This window comes from Oncorhynchus mykiss, chromosome 18 (assembly GCF_057628025.1).
Source record: "Oncorhynchus mykiss isolate SJ-2025 chromosome 18, ASM5762802v1, whole genome shotgun sequence".
NCBI classification, from domain to species: Eukaryota; Metazoa; Chordata; class Actinopteri; order Salmoniformes; family Salmonidae; genus Oncorhynchus; species Oncorhynchus mykiss.
In genome coordinates this window covers 79,219,144-79,231,321 of record NC_143039.1, presented here as the reverse complement: position 1 = coordinate 79,231,321, position 12,178 = coordinate 79,219,144, and positions in this window count along the sequence as shown.

Here is a 12,178-nt window from a genome sequence, read left to right as displayed (position 1 = left end):
CTTCTGTCCCCAACCAAGGAGCACCTAGATCTTCTGCACAGATTCTGTCACACCTGGACACAAATAATGGTGTCCCAAAAAACAGATACAATCATAATAATAATAACAATAATTTGAAAACAAATCAAATTTTGATAAACTCCCATATCTACTGGGTGAAAGACCACAGTGTGACATCACAGCAGCATGATTTGTGACCTGTTGCCACGAGAAAAGGGCAACCAGTGAAGAACACACACCATTGTAAATACAACACATGTTTATGAGTATTTATTTTCCTTTAGTACTTTAACCATTTGTACATTGTGACAACACTTTATATGTACATATGTATATGTATGTATATGTATATATGTATATGTATTTATATGTATGGATGTATATGTATTTATATGTATATATGTATATATGTATTTATTTGTATATATGTATATATGTATATGCATTTATATGTATATATGTATTATCTGTATATATGTATTTGTATTTATATGTATATATGTATTTATTTGTATATATGTATATATGTATTTATATGTATATATGTATATATGTATATGTATGTATATGTATATATATGTATATGCATTTATATATATATATGTATATATGTATTTATATGTATATATGTATATGCATGTATATGTATATGTATATGTATGTATATGTATATATGTATCTATATGTATATGTATATGTATATGTATGTATATGTATATATGTATATGTATTTATGTGTAAATATGTCTATGTATTTATATGTATATATGTATTTATATGTATATATGTATATGTATTTATATGTATATATGTCTATGTATTTATATGTATATGTATTTATATGTATATATGTATTCATATGTATATATGTATATGTATTTATATGTATATATGTCTATGTATTTATATGTATATGTATTTATATGTATATGTGTTTATATGTATACATGTATATGCATTTATATGTATATGTATTTATATGTATATATGAATATATGTATTTATTTGTATATATGTATTTATATGTATATATGTATATATGTATCTATATGTATGTATATGTATTTATATGTATATGTGTATATATATATATGTATGTGTATGTATATGTATTTATATGTATATATGTATTTATATGTATATATGTATTTATATATATGTATCTATATGTATATGTGTTTATATGTATATGTGTTTGTATGTATATGTGTTTGTATGTATATGTGTTTGTATGTATATGTATTTATATGTATATATGTATTTATATATATGTATCTATATGTATATGTGTTTATATGTATATGTGTTTGTATGTATATGTGTTTGTATGTATATGTGTTTATATGTATATGTGTTTATATGTGTTTATATGTATATGTGTTTATATGTATTTATGTATATATGTATTTATGTATATATGTATATGTGTTTATATGTATTTATGTATATGTCTATATGTGTTTATATGTATATGTGTTTATATGTATATGTGTTTATATGTATATGTGTTTATATGTGTTTATATGTATATGTGTTTGTATGTAGGCAGGGTAGCCTAGTGGCGGCAGGGTAGCCTAGTGGTTAGAGCGTTGGACTAGTAACCGGAAGGTTGTGAGTTCAAACCCCCGAGCTGACAAGGTACAAATCTGTCGTTCTGCCCCTGAACAGGCAGTTAACCCACTGTTCCCAGGCCGTCATTGAAAATAAGAATTTGTTCTTAACTGACTTGCCTGGTAAAATAAAGGTAAAATAAAATAAATAAAAATGTATATGTGTATATATGTATCTATATGTATTTATATATCAATATGTATATATGTATCTATATGTGTTTATATGTATATGTATTTATATATCAATATGTATATATGTATCTATATGTCTATATGTGTTTATATGTATATATGTATCTATATGTATCTATATGTATATGTATTTATATATCAATATGTATATATGTATATGTGTTTATATGTATATATATATATATGTATATGTATATGTATATATATGTATATATATATATATATATGTATATGTATATGTATATGTATTTATATATCAATATGTATATATGTATCTATATGTGTTTATATGTATATATGTATCTATATGTATATATGTATCTATATGTATATGTATTTATATATCAATATGTATATATGTATCTATATGTGTTTATATGTATATATGTATCTATATGTATCTATATGTATATATGTACATATGTATCTATATGTATATATGTATCTATATGTATCTATATGTATATATGTATCTATATGTGTTTATATGTATGTGTGTTTATATGTATATGTGTTTATATGTATATGTATTTATATGTATATGTGTTTATATGTATATATGTATATGTATATGTGTTTATATGTATATATGTATATGTATATGTGTTTATATGTATATGTGTTTATATGTATATGTGTTTATATGTATATGTGTTTATATGTATATGTATTTATATTTATGTATTTATATATGTATATATGTATTTATATATATGTGTTTATATGTATATGTGTTTATATGTATGTGTTTATATGTATATATGTATTTATATATATGTGTTTATATGTATATGTGTTTATATGTATATGTATATGTATTTATATGTATATGTGTTTATATGTATATATGTATATGTATATGTGTTTATATGTATATATGTATATGTATATGTGTTTATATGTATATGTGTTTATATGTATATGTGTTTATATGTATATATGTTTATATGTATATATGTTTATATGTATATGTGTTTATATGTATATGTGTTTATATGTATATGTGTTTATATGTATATGTGTTTATATGTATATGTGTTTATATGTATATGTGTTTATATGTATATGTGTTTATATGTATATATGTATTTATATATATGTGTTTATATGTATATGTGTTTATATGTATATGTGTTTATATGTATATGTATTTATATGTATATATGTATTTATATATATGTGTTTATATGTATATGTATTTATATGTATATATGTATTTATATATATGTGTTTATATGTATATGTATTTATATGTATATATGTATTTATATATATGTGTTTATATGTATATGTATTTATATGTATATGTGTATTTAGACTTTTGAAATGTATTTTTATTATCTTTGTCTTTATTATTTCTGAACTTTTGGGATATATGTATATGTATGTATATGTATTTATATGTATATATGTTGGGAGGGCTTAATGTTATGTTTAATGTTACTATTTGATTGAAATAAACAATGTTGATTATTATCTATTAACTTCCTTTGGCAATGTAAACATGTTTTTATAAAGTCCCTTACATTGGGAGAGAGAGAGAGAGAGAGAGAGAGAGAGACAGAGAGCAAGAGAGAGAGAGAGAGAGAGAGAGAGAGAGAGAGAGAGAGAGAGAGAGAGAGAGAGAGAGAGAGAGACAGAGAGAGAGAGAGAGACAGAGAGAGAGAGAGAGACAGAGAGAGAGAGAGAGAGAGAGAGAGAGACAGAGAGACAGAGAGAGAGAGAGACAGAGAGACAGAGAGAGAGAGAGAGAGAGAGAGAGAGACAGAGAGAGACAGAGAGAGACAGAGAGAGACAGAGAGAGACAGAGAGAGATAGAGAGAGAGAGAGAGAGAGAGAGAGAGAGAGAGTGAGAGAGAGTGAGAGAGAGAGGGTGAGAGAGAGAATATGAGAGAGTGAGAGCGAGAGAGAGAGAGAGAGAGAGAGAGAGAGAGAGAGTGAGAGAGAGAGGGTGAGAGAGAGAATATGAGAGAGTGAGAGCGAGAGAGAGAGAGAGAGAGAGAGAGAGAGAGAGAGAGAGAGAGAGAGACAGTTGAGGTGATGAAAGCTTTGGGCAAATGGATGTAGTTTTTTATAAACAGGATATTTAGCAGTGTTACCAGATGATACCAGTGTATGTGTATGGGTACATTGGGCAGATGGTGTGGAGAGAAACAGAGGGACAGAGAGACAGGATTTCTTCATCTTCATCACTCATCCTATTCATAACACACAGACACTAAACATCAGGTCAACAGACAGCCTGGACCCAAACCTGACGTACTGTAGCAGAAATATGGACACTCACACTCACACTCACACAGACACACACACACACACACACACACACAGACACAGACACACAGACACTAAACATCAGGTCAACAGACAGCCTGGACCCAGACCTGACGTACTGTAGCAGAAATATGGACACTCACACTCACACTCACACAGACACACACACACACACACACACACACAGTCACAGACACAGACACACACACACACACAGACACACACACACACAGACACAGACACAGACACAGACACACACACACACACACACAGACACTAGACATCAGGTCAACAGACAGCCTGGACCCAGACCTGACCTGACGTACTGTAGCAGAAATATGGACACAGACACAGGCACACGCGCGCACACACACACACACACACACACACACACACACACACACACACACACACACACACACACACACACACACACACACACACACACACACACACACACAGACACAGACACAGGCACACGCGCGCACACACACACACACACACACACACACAGCGTATCATGTTCTGGCAGAGATGGCTGTCACACGTCTCCCTCCTCATCCTCTCCTACTCTCTTCTTCCTCCTCTTACTGACAGAAACACAGTAAACAAGTAGGAGACATAATAATTGAGATTGACTTGTAGAGAAAAGAGACAGAGCAAACGAGGAAGATCTACAGCTACACCATTGAGAGCATCTTGACTGGCTGCATCATCACTTGGTAGATCAACTGCTTGGCATCCGACCGTAAGGAGCTACAGATGGTAGTGTGTGTGGCCCAGTACATCACTGGGGTTGAGTTCCCTGCAATCCAGAAACTCTATACCAGGCGGTGTCAGAGGAAGGCCCTAAAAATTGTCAAAGACTCCAGCCTCCCAAGTCATAAACTGTTCTCTCTTTTCACACAGCAAGCTGGACTGATGCATCTTGTCTGTAACCAACAGTCTGTAATCAACAGACTGTAACCAACAGTCTGTAATCAACAGACTGTAACCAACAGTCTGTAATCGACAGACTGTAACCAACAGTCTGTAATCGACAGACTGTAACCAACAGTATGTAACCAACCATCTGTAACCAACAGGACCTTGAACAGCTTCTAACACCAGGCCATACGACTGCTAAATAGTGAGTTAAACAGCTTCTAACACCAGGCCATACGACTGCTAAATAGTGAGATAAACAGCTTCTAACACCAGGCCATACGACTGCTAAATAGTGAGATAAACAGCTTCTAACACCAGGCCATACGACTGCTAAATAGTGAGATAAACAGCTTCTATCACCAGGCCATACGAGTGCTAAATAGTGAGATAAACAGCTTCTATCACCAGGCCATACGACTGCTAAATAGTGAGTTAAACAGCTTCTAACACCAGGCCATACGACTGCTAAATAGTGAGATAAATAGATAACCAATAGCTACCCGGACTATCAGCATTGATCCTTTTAGCACTAATTATTTTAACTCATCACATACGCTGCTGCTACAGTTTATTTTCTATCCTGTTGTCTAGTCACTTTATCCCTACCTATATGTACATACTCCTGGATGCTGGCCTTCTAGGCAGAGTTCCTCTGTCCAGTGTCTGGGTTATTTTGCCCATCTTTTATTTTTAGTGGCCAGTCTGAGATATGGCTTTTTCTTGGCAACTCTGCCTAGAAGGCCAGCATCCCTGAGTCGCCTCTTCACTGTTGACATTGAGACTGGTGTTTTGCGGATCATTTTCAATGAAGCTGCCAGTTGAGGACTTGGGAGGCATCTGTTTCACAAACTAGACACTCTAATGTACTTGTCCTCTTGCTCAGTTGTGCACCGGGGCCTCCCACTCCTCTTTCTATGCTGGTTAGAGACAGTTTGCGCTGTTCTGTGAAGCGTTGTACGAGATCTTCAGTTTCTTGGCAATTTCTCGCATGGATTAGGCTTCATTTCTCAGAACAAGAAGAGACTGACGAGTTTCAGAAGAAAGTTATTTGTTTCTGGCCATTTTGAGCCTGCAATTGAACCCACAAATGCTGAAGCTCCAGATACTCAACTAAGGAAGGCCAGTTTTATTGCTTATTAAATCAGAACAACAACTTTCAGCTGTGCTAACATAATTGCAAAAGGGTTTTATAATGATCAACTAGCCTTTTAAAATGATAAACTTGTATTAGCTAACACAACGTGCCATTGGAACACAGGAGTGATGGTTGCCGATAATGGGCCTCTGTACGACTATGTAGATATTCCATTATAAATCAGCTGTTTCCAGCTACAATAGTCATTTACAACATTAACAATGTTTACACTGTATTAATGGTCAATTTGATGTTACGTGAAAGGACAAAAACAATTGTTATTCTTTCAAAAACAAGGACATTTCTAAGTGACCCCAAACTTTTGAACGGTAGTGTGTATATGTATATAGAGTTGAAGTCGGATGTTTACATTCACCTTAGCCAAATACATTTAAACTCAGTTTTTCACAATTCCTGACATTTAATCAGAGTAAAAATTCCCTGTCTTAGGTCAGTTAGGATCACCACTTTATTTTAAGAATGTGAAATGTCAGAATAATAGTAGAAATAATTATTTATTTCAGCTTTAATTTCTTTCATCACAATCCCAGTGGGTCAGAAGTTCACATACACTCAATTAGTATTTAGTAGCATTGCCTTTAAATTGTTTAACTTGGGTCAAACGTTTCTGGTAGTCTTCCACAAGCTTCCCACAATAAATTGGGTGAATTTTGGACCATTCCTCCTGACAGAGCTGGTGTAACTGAGTCAGGTTTGTAGGCCTCCATGCTCACGCACGCTTTTTCAGTTCTGCCCACAAATAATCTACAGGATTGAGGTCAGTGCTTTGTGATGGCCACTCCAATACCTTGACTTTGTTGTCCTTAAGCCATTTTGCCACAACTTTGGAAGTATGCTTGGGGTCAATGTCCATTTGGAAGACCCATTAGCAACCAAGCTTTAACTTCCTGACTGATGTCTTGAGATGTTGCTTCAATATATCTACATAATTTTCCCCCTCATGATGACATCTATTTTATGAAGTGCACCAGTCCCTCATGCAGCAAAGCACCCCACAACATCATGCTGCCACCCCCTTGCTTCACTGTTGGGATGGTGTTCTTTCGGCTTGCAAGCCTCCCCCCTTTTCCTCCAAACATAGCGATGGTCATTATGGCCAAACAGTTCTATTTTTGTTTCTTCAGACCAGGGGACATTTCTCCAAAAAGTACGATATTTGTCCCCATGTGCAGTTGCAAACCGTAGTCTGGCTTTTTATGGCGGAAGCAGTGGCTTCTTCCTTTCAGGTGATGTCGATATAGGTCTCTACTTTTGTACCAAATTCCTCCAGCATCTTCACAAGGTCCTTTGCTGTTGTTCTGGGATTGATTTGAACTTTAAGCACCAAAGTACGTTCATCTCTAGGAGACAGAACGCGTCTCCTTCCTGAGCGGTATGACGGCTGCGTGGTCCCATGGTGTTTATACTTGCGTACTATTGTTTGTACAGATGAACGTGGTACCTTCAGGCTTTTGGAAATTGTTCCCAAGGATGAACCATACTTGTGGAGGTCTACGTTTTTTTTTATCTGAGGTCTTGGCTGATTTCTTTTGATTTTCCCATGATGTCAAGCAAAGAGACACTGAGTTTGAAGGTAGGCCTTGAAATACATCCACAGGTACACCTCCAATCGACTCAAATGATGTCAATTAGCCTATCAGAAGCTTCTAAAGCCATGACATAATTTTCTGGAATTTTCCAAGCTGTTTAAAGGCACAGTCAACTTAGTGTATGTGAACTTCTGACCCACTGGAATTGTGATACAGTGAATTATAAGTGAAACAATCTGCATGTAAACAGTTGTTGGAATAATTACTTTGTGTCATGCACAAAGGAGATGCCCGAACCGACTTGCCAAAACTATATTTTGTTTAAATGATTCCAGCCTAAGTATATGTAAACCTCCGACTTCAAATGAATATTTGCTGATATCTCTCTCTCTCTCTCTCTCTCCCTGTCTCTCTCTCTATTCCTCTCTCTCCCTGTCTCTCCATCTCTCTCTCTATCTCTGTTTCGCTCTCTCTCTGTTTCTCTGTTTCTCTCTCTCTCTCTCTCTCTATTCCTCTTCATGTCTCTCTCTATCTACTCTCCCTGTTTCTCCATGTCTCTCTATCCCTCTATTCCTCTCTCTCCCCCTTTCCCTATCTCTCCGTGTCTATCTATCTCTCTATTCCTTTCTCTCCCTGTCTCTCTCTCTATTTCTCCCTCTCTTTCTTCCCTCACTCTCTCTTTTTCGCTCGTTGGCGCGTTTGGAAGTGACATTGTGAAATCGATTCTAACACACAAGCGCATTAGCTCAATAAGCACTTTCTGCTTTGTCAAGCAGCAATTGAATCAATGCCCCCTGCACTGTTCGGCAAGCATCCACAGGACAATGGTTGGCAAGTCTCATCACTTCTACTTAGAGAGGCTGAGAGATGCTGAAATCAACTCCCTCTCCTTCTCCCAAGGCTGGAGGTGAGAATAGCAGAAATAAAGCACAGACAACCATTGTGTATGTTAACCCTCTATAGTATATATCCTCTACCTACATCCCACCTATAACCCTCTATAGTATATATCCTCTACCTCCATCCCACCTATAACCCTCTATAGTCAATAACCTCTACCTCCATCCCACCTATAACCCTCTATAGTCAATAACCTCTACCTACATCCCACCTATAACTCTCTATAGTCTATAACCTCTACCTACATCCCACCTATAACCCTCTATAGTCAATAACCTCTACCTACATCCCACCTATAACTCTCTATAGTCTATAACCTCTACCTACATCCCACCTATAACCCTCTGTAGTATATATCCTCTACCTCCATCCCACCTATAACCCTCTATAGTCAATAACCTCTACCTCCATCCCACCTATAACCCTCTATAGTCAATAACCTCTACCTACATCCCACCTATAACTCTCTATAGTCTATAACCTCTACCTACATCCCACCTATAACCCTCTATAGTCAATAACCTCTACCTACATCCCACCTATAACTCTCTATAGTCTATAACCTCTACCTCCATCCCACCTATAACCCTCTATAGTATATATCATCTACCTCCATCCCACCTATAACCCTCTATAGTCTATAGTCAATAACCTCTACCTCCATCCCACCTATAACCCTCTATAGTCAATAACCTCTACCTCCATCCCACCTATAACCCTCTATAGTCAATAACCTCTACCTACATCCCACCTATAACTCTCTATAGTCTATAACCTCTACCTACATCCCACCTATAACCCTCTATAGTCAATAACCTCTACCTACATCCCACCTATAACTCTCTATAGTCTATAACCTCTACCTACATCCCACCTATAACCCTCTATAGTCAATAACCTCTACCTCCATCCCACCTATAACCCTCTATAGTCAATAACCTCTACCTACATCCCACCTATAACTCTCTATAGTCTATAACCTCTACCTACATCCCACCTATAACCCTCTATAGTCAATAACCTCTACCTACATCCCACCTATAACTCTCTATAGTCTATAACCTCTACCTACATCCCACCTATAACCCTCTGTAGTATATATCCTCTACCTCCATCCCACCTATAACCCTCTATAGTCAATAACCTCTACCTCCATCCCACCTATAACTCTCTATAGTCTCTAACCTCTACCTACATACATCATATAACCCTCTATAGTCTATAGTCTATCACCTCTACCTCCATCCCACCTATAACCCTCTATAGTCTATAACCTCTACCTCCATCCCACCTATAACCCTCTATAGTCTATAACCTCTACCTCCATCCCACCTATAACCCTCTATAGTCTATAACCTCTACCTACATCCCACCTATAACCCTCTATAGTCTATAACCTCTACCTACATCCCACCTATAACCCTCTATAGTCAATAACCTCTACCTACATCCCACCTATAACCCTCTATAGTCAATAACCTCTACCTCCATCCCACCTATAACCCTCTACAGTCTATATCCTCTACCTACATCCCACCTATAACCTCACCTCTACCTACATCATGACAAGGTAAAAATAGGTTGTTCTCCCCCAGTTAACCCACTGTTCCCCGGGACCTGAGCAAGGCAGTTAACCCACTGTTCCCCGGGCCCTGAGCAAGGCAGTTAACCCACTGTTCCCCGGGCCCTGAGCAAGGCAGTTAACCCACTGTTCCCCGGGCCCTGAGCAAGGCAGTTAACCCTCTGTTCCCCGGGCGCCAAAGGCTGGATGTCGATTAAGGCAGCTCCCCGCACCTCTCTGATTCAGAGAGGAAGACACATTTCAGTTCAATGCATTCAGTTGGACAACTAACTAGGACAACTAACTAGGACAACTAACTAGGTATCCCCCCTTTCCCTTTCCCTACCTACAGCCCTCCTTTCTCTCCATTCCTCTCTTCATCTCACTCCATGTGTCCCTCCCTGTGACCCTCCCTGTGTCCCTCCCTGTCCCTCCCTGTGTCCCTCCCTGTGTCCCTCACACGGGTGTGTTAAAAGAGACATCCGTCCCTCCCTGTGTCCCTCCCTGTGTCCCTCCCTGTCCCTCCCTGTGTCCCTCCCTGTGTCCCTCACACGGGTGTGTTAAAAGAGACATCCGTCCCTCCCTGTGTCCCTCCCTGTGTCCCTCCCTGTCCCTCCCTGTGTCCCTCCCTGTGTCCCTCACACAGGTGTATTAAAAGAGACATCCATCCTTGCCTGTGTCCCTCCCTGTGTCCCTCCCTGTGTCCCTCCCTGTGTCCCTCACATGGGTGTATTAAAAGAGACATCCATCCTTGCCTGTGAGACATAAAGGCTGGGATATCAACGGGTCTAGCTGGTCTTAGTGATGGATTCTGTGGTATCACACAGACACACACACAAACACACACACACACACACACACAGACAGAGACACACAAACACACACACAGACAGAGACACACACACACACACACACACACACACACACTTGGACTGTGGTGACAGTGATGTTCGATGTTCCTTGTGGAGCTCCAGAGATCCATCTAGAGTTCACCACATACCACAGCCAAGTGTGTGTGTGTGTGTGTGTGTGTGTAACATCACTTTAGTCTCCAACCCAAACACAACCCATAACATCACTTTAGTATCACACACTACTTTTAAACTCGGACAAAACAGAGATGCTTGTTCTAGGTCCCAAGAAACAAAGAGATCTTCTGTTGAATCTGACAATTAATCTTAATGGTTGTACAGTCGTCTCAAATAAAACTGTGAAGGACCTCGGCGTTACTCTGGACCCTGATCTCTCTTTTGAAGAATGTATCCATGCTTTTGTCACTTCTAGGTTAGACTACTGCAATGCTCTACTTTCCGGCTACCCGGATAAAGCACTAAATAAACTTCAGTTAGTGCTAAATACGGCTGCTAGAATCGTGACTAGAACCATACCATATTGATCATATTACTCCAGTGCTAGCCTCTCTACACTGGCGTCCTGTCTTGGCAAGGGCTGATTTCAAGGTGTTACTGCTAACCTACAAAGCATTACATGGGCTTGTTCCTACCTATCTCTCTGATTTGGTCCTGCCGTACATACCTACACGTACGCTACGGTCACAAGACGCAGGCCTCCTAATTGTCCCTAGAATTTCTAAGCAAACAGCTGGAGGCAGGGCTTTCTCCTATAGAGCTCTATTTTTATGGAACGGTCTGCCTAACCATGTCAGAGACGCAAACTCGGTCTCAACCTTTAAGTCTCTACTGAAGACTCATCTCTTCAGTGGGTCATATGATTGAGTGTAGTCTGGCCCAGGAGTGTGAAGGTGAACGGAAAGGCTCTGGAGCAACGAACCGCCCTTGCTGTCTCTGCCTGGCCGGTTCCCCTCTTTCCACTGGGATTCTCTGCCTCTAACCCTATTACAGGGGCTGAGTCACTGGCTTACTGGGGCTCTTTCATACCGTCCCTGGGGGGGGGTGCGTCACTCGAGTGGGTTGAGTCACTGATGTGATCTTCCTGTCTGGGTTGGTGCCCCCCCTTGGGTTGTGCCATGGCGGAGATCTTTGTGGGCTATACTCGGCCTTGTCTC